The 15316-nt window shown below is 48.0% G+C and overlaps 1 protein-coding gene across 1 annotated transcript in view; it reads left to right on the forward strand.

The window, feature by feature from the left end:
* The window catches only part of FAM185A (family with sequence similarity 185 member A), a 61693-nt gene that overhangs the window by 8591 nt on the left and 37786 nt on the right, over positions 1 to 15316 (forward strand). The gene's annotated exons all lie outside the window — the stretch shown is intronic.

Below are 15316 nucleotides of genomic sequence, written 5' to 3' on the forward strand. Positions count from 1 at the left end.
TTTTTATTCGCACGTGGTGCATGATGAGACAGTACACACAATCTTGGTACAGCAACGTTCCAGCTACATCTTTAGCCTTTGTCAAGCTTGAGATGTAGCTGGAACGTTGCTGTACCAAGATGGTGCGTGATGAAATAGTACACACAATGTGCGAATAAAAAGCTTGTTTGGATTGGAGATGCTGCCGGCTACTTCTGTGATCAATCTCTAGTATAGGTCATCAGTATCAGATTGGTGGGGGTCCAACACCCTACACCCCCACCAGTCAGCCGGTTTCAGAAGTAAACCGTGTACGGAGCCATACCATATGCTGCTTAGTTGTCGTTCTTGGGTACTGCAGCGGTTGCTCTTGCCCAAGAGAATGGGAATTAAATGCTAATTGGTGGGATCACCCACCCATCTCATATTGATTACCTATACTATGTAGTCATCAATATGTTCCCATAAAATCCCTTTAAGGCCTCATGCACGCGGCCGTGTTCCGCGGCCAAGAGCGGACCGTGGAAACCCGGCCAGGATTCCTCCTGACAGCATGAGCACACGGCGTCGTTGGTTGCTATGACGCTGTGCGCTTCATGCAGCCGCTGCTGTACAGTAATATGCGCTCATGCTGTCGGGAGGAATCCCGGCCGTGTGCATGAGGCCTATTTGTGTGTTTAGGTTTACTTTAAGAAAAAAATGTGTACTCATAGCATAAAGCATATTCACTGCATAATGAAATGTTCTGACTCTCTTTTCATTTAGTTTCATATCTCTGCTACTTTGCTACTACTTCAAGATATATACAGCCCTGAAACGTCTCACAGCTGAGGGGTGGACACCCTTGTATACCATATAACCAATACTCCAGATCACAGGAGGAAGGTCTGTGCTTACGGATTAGTGCAGAGAGGATTGCCTAGACTGGATACAACTGTGTCGACGTCTGAGCTGTGACCAGGACTGGGTCTGTAGTCTTTGGATTTAAACTGGAATGTTTCCATTCATCAGCTGGCAAATGGTGAGGTACTGAAATACAAATTACAACGGTCCCTCAAGTTAGAATATTTATTGCTTCCGGGACGAGCATTGTAAGTTGAAACCATTGTCACTTGAGTTGTAATTGGTTCTGAAGCCCCAAAATGTCATCCTAAGATTTAAGAAAAATGAACAGATAAAGCAACAGTCAGGAGTAGATGCTGGAAGCTGTGAATCCCTTTCTATGATGAGGACCGGAGCTTCTTCCGGTCATGTGTAGTGCACAATGCACCAGAACAAAGAAATTGAGCCGCCCTCACCTGACATCCAAAGAAGCAACTCCTCCTGCCACTGACAGAGGGCAGTACAGGACTTGTAGTACCACACTATAAGGCCTCATTCACGCAACCATAGTTTTGGCCCTAGTACAACATACATTTTTGTGGATCGTATTAATTTCTATGGGGCTGTAAAAAATACGGATGTCATGTGGCCGTGCCGCAAATTATAAAGCATTTCCTATTCTTGTCTGTTTTGTGGACAAGCATAGGCATTTTGATGCACGTGGCCATTATTTGCATTTTGTGGAACAGTTATGTGAATGTAGCCTAATAAACAACCAGGGTGATGGCCATGTTGACCAGCTGTATGTTGAGTCTTGTTTCAAGTTATGATGGCCCAGAAAAAGACCATTGTATACTGAAAATATTGTATCTTAAGGGACCACTGTATATAAGAGATTTGTCTTATTGTCAGAGTCACACCACCTGGATTACTCTAGTGTAGTTCTAGACAGCCTACTCCCTATCTTCTGGTTATGTTCAGCTCACATCTGTCCTTTACCCCTTTATTTAAACGGGTTGTCTCATATCGCTGTTACTAAGGTGAGATGAGACGAAGGCCTGGCCGGGAAACAGCACAGCGCTCCGGCACGCACCGTTTTAGTAGCTCCCATTGCAGTGCATGAGAGCTACCTAAACAGTGTAGTGCAGTAAGCTATATTGTTTCTGAGATGGACGGCAATGAGATCTACTGAAAAAGCGGAGCGCTCTGCTGTTCTAGGCCGGCTGGTGGTCAGGACCGTGTCTCATCTCACCTTAGTAACGGCAAGATGACACAACCCCTTTAATCACTTATGTTATACTTATCATAAGGGAACTTTTACATTTTCGTTCTTTCGTTACCCAGCTATCTCCTGGGGGAGGCTGAAAATGGGACACAACTGTATCCCTCAGCACATCTATTCACTTCAGTGAAGCAAATGGAGTTCAAAGGATTAATCTTTGGACTCGGTTTGACCTGCTTTCTTTCTTTATTTACAGGACAAATTAGCTTGGTAGACTAGGTTATTGTGTCTTCCAAAAAATGTCAGCTGATGAAAAGCAGGTCAGAATCCAAAGTTTACAAGGTTTCCTGGGCTTTGGTAAAAATCCCCCTGTGTTGTGACCTGTGGAGGGAAGATGGTCTTGTCAGGCTACTTTCACACCTGCGTTCGATCGGATCCGTTCTGAACGGATCCGCTCATATTAATGCAGACGGTGGCTCCGTTCAGAACGGATCCGTCTGCATTATAACTTAGAAAATGTTTCTAAGTGTGAAAGTAGCCTGAGCGGATCCGTTCAGACTTTATATTGAAAGTCAATGGGGGACGGATCCGCTTGAAGATTGAGCCATATGGTGTCATCTTCAAGCGGATCCGTCCCCATTGACTTACATTGTAAGTCGGAACGGATCCGCTCGCCTCCGCACGGCCAGGCGGACACCCGAACGCTGCTTGCAGCGTTCAGGTGTCCGCTCACTGAGCGGAGGCTGAGCGCTGGCAGGCGGATGCATTCTCAGTGGATCCGCCTCCACTGAGAATGCATTAGGGCCAGACGGCTGCGTTGAGGGCCGCTTGTGAGCCCCTTCAAACGGAGCTCACGAGCGGACACCTGAACGCAGGTGTGAAAGGAGCCTGAGTTACTTTGACTTTGCTCTGGCACTTGCATATTCTGCATATTGGTGAGGGTTCCCCCCCCCCCAAAAAAAAATGTTAAGAGAATACGCATCTATGCATTACCAAGTACAGAATCATCAATTATGTATGCCATACATTATATATCCATGAGAAAAAGGAAAAACAACAAGGCATAACAAAACTATAAAGATTGCACTACTACGACCTAATTAAAACTAAGAACTGAAAACCTTGTGCCAGTGTCCTTCCGCCATCCCATAGGTAATCTCCAGCGTCCTCAGTAGAGATACCAAATAGTATTAGTCAATATACTCCATAAAACTAGAATAGAAGAACTGTTATTTGTAATAAATATATATATATATATATATATATATATATATATATATTAGCTCTATACTGGATCCTTTCTCTATGAACCCACGTACAAGGGTCAGCCTTCAAAGCTGTACAGTCCCCGTTGTTCCTCTCTTTTCCTCCTTTATAGACCATTGTTTGTCAGCAAATGGAGACCTAATGGCATGAATTTCCAGGACAGAGTATTGAGATTCAAGAAATCTACGCCATTTGCCAAAGAAGCATTTGGTATGCTCTTTGTGTCACTGAGCCTCCCAATATTCCAAATAGAATAGTTTTTGGAGACCCTTCATCACCTGAGCACAAGTAGGGACAAAGGTCTTCAGCCAGTTAACTAACCAGCATTTCTTAGCTGTCATAATAATAGCATGAGCTAAGGAGGGTAAATGGGTTGTAGGATTGGATAAAGCTTCTGCCCCCTGAAGACTATGAAACAATGCCTCAGTAGGACCAATAGAGCCTTGATATCCACTGAGATAGTTATTCAACTCCCCAACTTGTTTCCAGAAGGGCTGAATACAAGGGCAGGACTATAGACCATGATATGAGTCCGAACGGGGTTCATTACCTTTCGTGCAAGTGTTAATCCTGTTACTGAGATGGGTCTATAGGAGCCTGGCTGTGTGGAGTCTTTGCCTGGTTTTAAGAGCAATTTAAATAAGACATTGCTGCTGATGCTGTCCATTAAATTGAGAGACCAAAGGTATTAACCACCTGGTCCTTCAAAGCCTTATAAAATTCGCCTGTAAGTCCACCTGGGCCTGGTGGTTTCCTGGGTTTCAGTGATTGGGGCACAATATTAACCTCCTCAGCTGTAATAGGAGCGTTCAGTGTCTCTAGTTGCACAGAGGTGAATGATGGGAGTATAACCTCATCTAATATCATTTTCCCGTCTATAGGGGTGTGATCATCTCTATAAAGTGATGCATAATAACTTTGTAGCATATCACTTATGATGCTTGGATCATCTATCATGAGCCCATCTTTACTTACTATTTTAATAATATGAATAGTTATATAATGGCCTTTGGTTAGACCAGCAAGCAGTCTCTCGGCTTTGTTCCCAAACCTGAGTAGAGTAGCGTCACATTCGGATATGAGATACACTTCTATTTCCAGTGCCCAGTTATTAAACACTTGTTGGGTAGGGATGAGCGAACTCGAACTGTATAGTTCGGGTTCGTACCGAATTTTGGGGTGTCCGTGACACGGACCCGAACCCGGACATTTTCGTAAAAGTTCGGGTTCGGTGTTCGTCGCTTTCTTGGCGCTTTTGTAACGCTTTCTTGGCGCTTTTTGAAAGGCTGCAAAGCAGCCAATCAACAAGCGTCATACTACTTGCCCCAAGAGGCCATCACAGCCATGCCTACTATTGGCATGGCTGGGATTGGCCAGAGCACCATGTGACCCAGCCTCTATTTAAGCTGGAGTCACATAGCGCCGCCCGTCACTCTGCTCTGATTAGCGTAGGGAGAGGTTGCGGCTGCGAGATTAGGCTGATTAACTCCTCCAAAGCACTTGATTAATTGATCGATCTGCAGCTGTGGATCATTGAGCTGCTGATACTCAATTGCTCACTGTTTTTAGGCTGCCCAGACCGTTTGTCAGTCACTTTTTTCTGGGGTGATCGGCGGCCATTTTGTGTCTTGTGCGGTGCTGCGACCAAGTGCATCCAAGCTGCGACCAAGTGCATTTAACCCTCAATGGTGTGGTTGTTTTTTGGCTAAAGCCTACATCAGGGTGAAGCTGTCACACCAAGTGCATTTAACCAGCAATAGTCTGTTTATTTTTTGGCCATATACTACATCGGGGGCAAGCTGCGCCCGTCACCAAGTGCATTTAACCCTCAATGGTGTGGTTGTTTTTTGGCTAAAGCCTACATCAGGGTGAAGCTGTCACACCAAGTGCATTTAACCAGCAATAGTCTGTTTATTTTTTGGCCATATACTACATCGGGGGCAAGCTGCGCCCGTCACCAAGTGCATTTAACCCTCAGTAGTGTGGTTGGTCAAGCTATCACACCAAGTGCATTTAACCAGCAATAGTCTGTTCATTTTTTGGCCATATACTACATCAGGGGCAAGCTGCGCCCGTCACCAAGTGCATTTAACCCTCAGTAGTGTGGTTGGTCAAGCTGTCACACCAAGTGCATTTAACCAGCAATAGTCTATTCATTTTTTGGCCATATACTACATCAGGGGCAAGCTGCGCCTGTCACCAAGTGCATTTAACCCTCAATGGTGTGGTTGTTTTTTGGCTAAAGCCTACATCAGGGTGAAGCTGTCACACCAAGTGCATTTAACCAGCAATAGTCTGTTCATTTTTTGGCCATATACTAAATCGGGGGCAAGCTGCGCCCGTCACCAAGTGCATTTAACCAGCAATAGTCTGTTCATTTTTTGGCCATATACTACATCAGGGGCAAGCTGCGCCCGTCACCAAGTGCATTTAACCCTCAGTAGTGTGGTTGGTCAAGCTGTCACACCAAGTGCATTTAACCAGCAATAGTGTGGTTATTTTTTGGCCATATCCCAGTCTAATTCTGTCACTAAATCCATACCGGTCACCCAGCGCCTAAATACTAGGCCTCAAATTTATATCCCGCTAAATCTGTCGTTACCGCTGTACTGTTGTGGCTGGGCAAGTTATTTAGTGTCCGTCAAAGCACATTTTTTGTTCAGGGTTGAAATACAATTCCCAATTTAGCAATTTCATAATTTAGTGGTTTCTGCTATATCAGAGCTATTTGAAATCTATCCCTAAAAGGGTATATAATATTCAAGGTGCACATAGGGTCATTCAGAATAACTTCACACACACGCTACTGTGCATTTCCAAGTCTAATTCTGTCACTAAATCCATACCGGTCACCCAGCGCCTAAATACTAGGCCTCAAATTTATATCCCGCTGAATTTGAATACAATACATTGGGCCAAATAATATTTTTGTTGTTGTGGTGAACCATAACAATGAGGAAAACATCTAGTAAGGGACGCGGACGTGGACATGGTCGTGGTGGTGTTAGTGGACCCTCTGGTGCTGGGAGAGGACGTGGCCGTTCTGCCACATCCACACGTCCTAGTGTACCAACTACCTCAGGTCCCAGTAGCCGCCAGAATTTACAGCGATATATGGTGGGGCCCAATGCCGTTCTAAGGATGGTAAGGCCTGAGCAGGTACAGGCATTAGTCAATTGGGTGGCCGACAGTGGATCCAGCACGTTCACATTATCTCCCACCCAGTCTTCTGCAGAAAGCGCACAGATGGCGCCTGAAAACCAACCCCATCAGTCTGTCACATCACCCCCATGCATACCAGGGAAACTGTCTCAGCCTCAAGTTATGCAGCAGTCTCTTATGCTGTTTGAAGACTCCGCTGGCAGGGTTTCCCAAGGGCATCCACCTAGCCCTTCCCCAGCGGTGAAAGACATAGAATGCACTGACGCACAACCACTTATGTTTCCTGATGATGAGGACATGGGAATACCACCTCAGCATGTCTCTGATGATGACGAAACACAGGTGCCAACTGCTGCGTCTTTCTGCAGTGTGCAGACTGAACAGGAGGTCAGGGATCAAGACTGGGTGGAAGACGATGCAGGGGACGATGAGGTCCTAGACCCCACATGGAATGAAGGTCATGCCACTGACTTTCACAGTTCGGAGGAAGAGGCAGTGGTGAGACCGAGCCAACAACGTAGCAAAAGAGGGAGCAGTGGGCAAAAGCAGAACACCCGCCGCCAAGAGACTCCGCCTGCTACTGACCGCCGCCATCTGGGACCGAGCACCCCAAAGGCAGCTTCAAGGAGTTCCCTGGCATGGCACTTCTTCAAACAATGTGCTGACGACAAGACCCGAGTGGTTTGCACGCTGTGCCATCAGAGCCTGAAGCGAGGCATTAACGTTCTGAACCTGAGCACAACCTGCATGACCAGGCACCTGCATGCAAAGCATGAACTGCAGTGGAGTAAACACCTTAAAACCAAGGAAGTCACTCAGGCTCCCCCTGCTACCTCTTCTGCTGCTGCCGCCTCGGCCTCTTCCTCCGCCTCTGGAGGAACGTTGGCACCTGCCGCCCAGCAAACAGGGGATGTACCACCATCACCTCCGTCACCAAGCGTCTCAACCATGTCACACGGCAGCGTTCAGCTCTCCATCTCACAAACATTTGAGAGAAAGCGTAAATTCCCACCTAGCCACCCTCGATCCCTGGCCCTGAATGCCAGCATTTCTAAACTACTGGCCTATGAAATGCTGTCATTTAGGCTGGTGGACACAGACAGCTTCAAACAGCTCATGTCGCTTGCTGTCCCACAGTATGTTGTTCCCAGCCGCCACTACTTCTCCAAGAGAGCCGTGCCTTCCCTGCACAACCAAGTATCCGATAAAATCAAGTGTGCACTGCACAACGCCATCTGTAGCAAGGTCCACCTAACCACAGATACGTGGACCAGTAAGCACGGCCAGGGACGCTATATCTCCCTAACTGCACACTGGGTAAATGTAGTGGCAGCTGGGCCCCAGGCGGAGAGCTGTTTGGCGCACGTCCTTCCGCCGCCAAGGATCGCAGGGCAACATTCTTTGCCTCCTGTTGCTACCTCCTCCTTCTCGGCTTCCTCCTCCTCTTCTTCCACCTGCTCATCCAGTCAGCCACACACCTTCACCACCAACTTCAGCACAGCCCAGGGTAAACGTCAGCAGGCCATTCTGAAACTCATATGTTTGGGGGACAGGCCCCACACCGCACAGGAGTTGTGGCGGGGTATAGAACAACAGACCGACGAGTGGTTGCTGCCGGTGAGCCTCAAGCCCGGCCTGGTGGTGTGTGATAATGGGCGAAATCTCGTTGCAGCTCTGGGACTAGCCAATTTGACGCACATCCCTTGCTTGGCGCATGTGCTGAATTTGGTGGTGCAGAAGTTCATTCACAACTACCCCGACATGTCAGAGCTGCTGCATAAAGTGCGGGCCGTCTGTTCGCGCTTCCGGTGTTCACATCCTGCCGCTGCTCGCCTGTCTGCGCTACAGCGTAACTTCGGCCTTCCCGCTCACCGCCTCATATGCGACGTGCCCACCAGGTGGAACTCCACCTTGCACATGCTGGACAGACTGTGCGAGCAGCAGCAGGCCATAGTGGAGTTTCAGCTGCAGCACGCACGGGTCAGTCGCACTACAGAACAGCACCACTTCACCACCAATGACTGGGCCTCCATGCGAGACCTGTGTGCCCTGTTGCGCTGTTTCGAGTACTCCACCAACATGGCCAGTGGCGATGACGCCGTTATCAGCGTTACAATACCACTTCTATGTCTCCTTGAGAAAACACTTAGGGCGATGATGGAAGAGGAGGTGGCCCAGGAGGAGGAGGAGGAGGAAGAGGGGTCATTTTTAGCACTTTCAGGCCAGTCTCTTCGAAGTGACTCAGAGGGAGGTTTTTGGCAACAGCAGAGGCCAGGTACAAATGTGGCCAGCCAGGGCCCACTACTGGAGGACGAGGATGAGGAGGATGAGGATGAAGCATGGTCACAGCGGGGTGGCACCCAACGCAGCTCGGGTCCGTCACTGGTGCGTGGCTGGGGGGAAAGGCAGGACGATGACGATACGCCTCCCACAGAGGACAGCTTGTCCTTACCCCTGGGCAGCCTGGCACACATGAGCGACTACATGCTGCAGTGCCTGCGCAACGACAGCAGAGTTGCCCACATTTTAACCTGTGCGGACTACTGGGTTGCCACCCTGCTGGATCCACGCTACAAAGACAATGTGCCCACCTTACTTCCTGCACTGGAGCGTGATAGGAAGATGCGCGAGTACAAGCGCACGTTGGTAGACGCGCTACTGAGAGCATTCCCAAATGTCACAGGGGAACAAGTGGAAGCCCAAGGCCAAGGCAGAGGAGGAGCAAGAGGTCGCCAAGGCAGCTGTGTCACGGCCAGCTCCTCTGAGGGCAGGGTTAGCATGGCAGAGATGTGGAAAACTTTTGTCAACACGCCACAGCTAACTGCACCACCACCTGATACGCAACGTGTTAGCAGGAGGCAACATTTCACTAACATGGTGGAACAGTACTTGTGCACACCCCTCCACGTACTGACTGATGGTTCGGCCCCATTCAACTTCTGGGTCTCTAAATTGTCCACGTGGCCAGAGCTAGCCTTTTATGCCTTGGAGGTGCTGGCCTGCCCGGCGGCCAGCGTTTTGTCTGAACGTGTATTCAGCACGGCAGGGGGCGTCATTACAGACAAACGCAGCCGCCTGTCTACAGCCAATGTGGACAAGCTGACGTTCATAAAAATGAACCAGGCATGGATCCCACAGGACCTGTCCGTCCCTTGTCCAGATTAGACATTAACTACCTCCCCTTAACCATATATTATTGGACTCCAGGGCACTTCCTCATTCAATCCTATTTTTATTTTCATTTTACCATTATATTGCGAGGCTACCCAAAGTTGAATGAACCTCTCCTCTGTCTGGGTGCCGGGGCCTAAATATATGCCAATGGACTGTTCCAATGTTGGGTGACGTGAAGCCTGATTCTCTGCTATGACATGCAGACTGATTCTCTGCTGACATGAAGCCAGATCCTCTGTTACGGGACCTCTCTCCTCTGCCTGGGTGCTGGGCCTAAATTTATGACAATGGACTGTTGCAGTGGTGGGTGACGTGAAGCCTGATTCTCTGCTATGACATGCAGACTGATTCTCTGCTGACATGAAGCCAGATCCTCTGTTACGGGACCTCTCTCCTCTGCCTGGGTGCTGGGCCTAAATTTATTAAAATGGACTCTTACAGTGGTGGGTGACGTGAAGCCTGATTCTCTGCTATGACATGAAGACTGATTCTCTGCTGACATGAAGCCAGATCCTCTGTTACGGGACCTCTCTCCTCTGCCTGGGTGCTGGGCCTAAATTTATGACAATGGACTGTTGCAGTGGTGGGTGACGTGAAGCCTCATTCTCTGCTATGACATGCAGACTAATTATCTGCTGACATGAAGCCAGATCCTCTGTTACGGGACCTCTCTCCTCTGCCTGGGTGCTGGGCCTAAATATATGCCAATGGACTGTTGCAGTGGTGGCTGACGTGAAGCCTCATTCTCTGCTATGACATGCAGACTAATTCTCTGCTGACATAAAGCCAGATCCTCTGTTACGGGACCTCTCTCCTCTGCCTGTGTGCTAGGCCTAAATATATGCCAATGGACTGTTGCAGTGGTGGCTGATGTGAAGCCTCATTCTCTGCTATGACATGCAGACTAATTCTCTGCTGACATAAAGCCAGATCCTCTGTTACGGGACCTCTCTCCTCTGCCTGTGTGCTGGGCCTAAATATATGCCAATGGACTCTTACAGTGGTGGGTGACGTGAAGCCTGATTCTCTGCTATGACATGAAGACTGATTCTCTGCTGACATGAAGCCAGATTGTCTGTTACGGGACCTCTCTCCTCTGCCTGGGTGCTGGGCCTAAATATATGCCAATGGACTGTTGCAGTGGTGGCTGACGTGAAGCCTGATTCTCTGCTATGATATGAAGACTGATTCTCTGCTGACATGAAGCCAGATTCTCTGTTACGGGACCTCTCTCCTCTGCCTGGGTGCCGGGGCCTAAATATCTGAGAATGGACTGTTCCAGTGGTGGGTGACGGGAAGCCAGATTCTCTGCTATGGGACCTCTCTCCAATTGATTTTGGTTAATTTTTATTTATTAAATTTTTATTTTAATTCATTTCCCTATCCACATTTGTTTGCAGGGGATTTACCTACATGTTGCTGCCTTTTGCAGCCCTCTAGCCCTTTCCTGGGCTGTTTTACAGCCGTTTTAGTGCCGAAAAGTTTGGGTCCCCATTGACTTCAATGGGGTTCGGGTTCGGGACGAAGTTCGGATCGGGTTCGGATCCCGAACCCGAACATTTCCGGGAAGTTCGGCCGAACTTCTCGAACCCGAACATCCAGGTGTTCGCTCAACTCTATTGTTGGGCCTTCTTCCACTGGGACAATAACAGTGGCGTGAGCGTACTCAAATATTTAGTATATGCTTCCTGTAATTCATATCCGCGTGAGATCTTTTTTCCTCCCCGCCACATAAGAGATTATCCTTCCCTGTACTACCGCCGTGTCCCAAAATAAAGAGGTATCGGTGCTGTTAGCGCCATTTGTCATTATGTAGTCCTCCCACCATTCAAGAGCCAAGAAGGTGTGGTCGGACCCTAACGCTGAAGGAAATCTCCATATGATGTCTGATCCAGGCTCAGACTGGCCCACAGGGGTACAGGTGAATCCCCCCGATGGGCAGCAAGCAAGCTGGGCCCCTAGTTCCCCACCCTCTGCATACATGGCACAGTAGAGTGACTTCATTACATATAGATAGGCAGTGTACAGCATCTGAATCACCCTATGTCCTTATAAAAACTGGGTTGATTATTTAACAGCTTATTATTATAGATGCATCTGATGGCTGAGATGACGTCTAGACACCGAGGCAGGCCAACAAGTATCCTCGTTATCTAGGCACCCGCTGCAGGGACCCCTATAATCAATCACCTTGTAACGTCTTGCTGCTGTCTGATGCTGTGTGAATGGGTAATATTTCCATGTATCTGTGTAGTGAACCCCCAGAATAAATGTTACTGATGGGTCCTAGGCACCCCAGTCCGACACTGACTGTAGTCCTCTCATACCCCATCCCTAAAATATCCTCTGACTTGGACATGATGGGATTTGTAGTTAGTTCTCTTCTTCTCAACCTTATTCTTGTAATATCCTCTGATATCATATAACAACCTGCGCATGCTGGGAGTTGTAGTCCTCTCCTTGTACCCCCTCCCTGTAATGTCCTCTAATATCACAATATATCAGCCTCAACATGCTGGGAGCTATAGTTCTCTCCTCTTATACCCCCTCCCTTCCATGTATATCCCATAATAACAGCCTGAACATGCTGGGAGTTGTAGCCATCTCCTCTTATATCTCCTCCCTATAATGTGCTCTGCTAGATCATATTATATCAGCCTCAACATGCTGGGAGTTGTAGTCTTCTCATTATAGCCCTCCTTCCTGAAACATCCACTGATATCCCATAATGATAACCTGGGCATGCTGGGAGTTGTAGTCCTCTCCTCTTATAACTCCCTGTAATCTCTCTTGACTCTGGTATATAGATTATGCTTTCCACTCTGTGTGTTGTATCGTCACCCACTGTCCCGGGTATGGTGTCCTCCTTTTGGGGGTTATGAAAGCAGTTACCCTAAGCCAGAGATGGTGAACCTTTTAGAGACCGAGTGCCAATCTTCAACCTAAAACCCATTTATTTATCGCAAAATGCCAACACGGCAATTTACCGTGAATACTACAGTCCAATATAGTACATCTTCTATGTACTTTATCATTTGGCTATAATAACCTGCCTACATCTAGTGCGCTGTACATAGTGCGCCCTGCGCTGATAAATGGCGGGTAAAGTCTAAGGCTTATTGGTATGCCTTAGACTTTTTCCAGGTTGCGGGAGCTGTTTTTAGCGGCCTGATTTCAAAACAGTGGATGGAGCCAAAAGCAAAAGGCTCCATCCACTGTCCAGTGACGGTTGCCACCATACTGCAGCTTGTAACGGGGTGGTGCTGCCCCTTTAAATAATTTCAACCATGCTTTCAGTGTACATAAGAGCCGGTGTCCCTGATGTTCAGAGGACGCCCAGCAGTCATGTATGATGTCTGTCACCTGTCTTCTTGTGTCTGATGTGTAAAGGAGCCCAGCACCAGTCAGATGTCAAGGAGAGAAGACAGCAAGAGGCAGTTGAGTGGAAGACAACGGTTGAGAGGAGGAAAGAGAGTGTATAATGGCTTCCATAGCACGGCCCTGACAAGACAGGGTGCTCTCAGGGTGAGATTTGTAACTACAGGGCCGTGTTCCTCAGTGAAAGACTGACACCATCAAGCTATTTACCTGATAGACTGTTCTGTTGCCCATAGCAACCACCAAGCTTATAATAATGTAACCATCAAGCTTTGTGCCCACTGGTGACTGTAACCACGAAGCACTGCGCCTCCTGCTTGGGTAAAGTCAGGATTCTAGTGTCTGTTTCATGGCTATGCTATACTCAAGTGCAGTCCCAGGATAGGCTCGAAGGTCACATATAAAAGTGACCGGACCATGCTGGTAGTCTGTTCATTTACATGGTGCAGTCTGGAAGGGGTTAAGTAAGAGCCTATGGTCTGGGTACTAGGTGTCGACACCTGGACCAGTGGCTGTAAGTAACAGAACAAACACGCCCCACCGAAGGAGGAAACCCTGCAATCGTCGGGGGACCACAAATATATGGCGGTTAACCAAACTGAAGTATATTGACAAAGTGTGGTCAGGAAGGGGTTAATAGCCTCTGCAGTAATGCACATTGACAGTCACTAAAGGGTTAACCCTTCTGCACCCTGCCACTAACATTAGTCATAGACACCTGTGACATCACAAGCACGTGTGTCATAAGGTAAGAACCCTTGTAAAAAGCTGGTGAGCGGCCATATTTGGTGCCGTACTTGATGGCCTGAGGACCTTGAGCTTGACCACCCCCGCCCACCGCACCTTGACGAAATTTGGAGGTTCTAGCAGGAAGCCCATCGCCCAATGGGAGGAAAGGGACATCCACCTAGCCAACCAGATCAGCCCGGCTGCTGCACCCCCCCCCATTACTATTTATGTGGCAGTCACATAGTGGCATTACCCTCTAAGCCCAAGGGAAGGGCAGCCCTCCAGCCATGGTTCCCTAGAGGTTTCCTCCACAGGGGGTTTTCCTCTCCTGAGTGCTGGAGGGTGACTCTCCGTGAGTCGGGGGTTTGCCATTTTTTATATTTTAAATAAACAATTTGGTTATTTATCCCCCAATTAATGTGCTCTGTGTCTTTATTTTGCGTTCCTTGGTTTCAGGAGTGTATGCATGATTTTCTCAGGGAGAAGGTTAAAGGGGTATTCCCATCTGGGATATATAAGGTATATATTGATAGGATGCACCATAAATGTCCGATAGGTGTGAGTACCACCTTTTGGGACCTGCACATATGTCCAGGAGACCGAAGTTAAAGGAGAGCACATTGCGCATGCGTGGCGTCCTCTCCATTCATTGCTATGGGAGTTCCAAAAATAGAGAGCACAGATGTCCCATAGCAGCGACTGGAGAACAAGCAGCACAAACTGCGGCCACCTCTCCATTCACCACTATGGAACTCCTGAAAATAGCCAAACCAGAGACTTGCTGTCTGTACTCCTTGGGGGCATTATCCTGTGGATATGTTATACATGTCCCTAATGGAAATGCCCCTTAAAATGAAATTCATCATGAAATAACCAAGATAGAAAAGCAGAGCACCGTTGCACCGAATGAAAACAGTCGCTGGTGACGCGGAGGGTCAACGACTCTTCAGGTGAACGCTGTGGGGTGAATAGATCAATCTTCTACAGCAGTGTTATGGTGTAAAAAGTTGCAAATTTTGCCACATTTCCCATTTTGTACCTACATTGGAACAATGCCTGGCCTAAATATATAAATGCCTATTATATGTAATATTGAGGGATTACATACAATAAATAACAGGTGCACCTCCCCCCCTTGAGAAATGGGTTTTCATTCATCAAAGCTGTCTACCAGTAAGACTGTCTTCCTTACCCATAGCAACCAATCAGAAAGCAGCTTTCAATTTTCCAGAGCATGTAAAGAAATGAAAGCTGAGCTCTGATTGGTTGCTAGGGGTAACAAAGACAGTCCGTGATAAATGAGGCCTAAGGTGTACGTTGGAGCAGATTTTTTAAATAGCTCTGTCCCAGTCCAGCAACACCACAAATCCCACTCCCAGTGCCCTCATTGTGCCCCTTTACCATAAATGCCAGACTGAGCCCTCATACATTTAGTCAAGTGTCTGGGATTGCCCTCATAACTTCCAACTATAGTTAGCCACACCGCTCCTACAGATCTTACAATTGTGGGCCCCTTGTGCTATCCAGTGTGCCCATTAGAGATAGTGAGCAACAATGCCACATAAGTGCCAACCAATGTCCCCA

This window comes from Bufo gargarizans, chromosome 2, assembly GCF_014858855.1.
Source record: "Bufo gargarizans isolate SCDJY-AF-19 chromosome 2, ASM1485885v1, whole genome shotgun sequence".
NCBI lineage: Eukaryota > Metazoa > Chordata > Amphibia > Anura > Bufonidae > Bufo > Bufo gargarizans.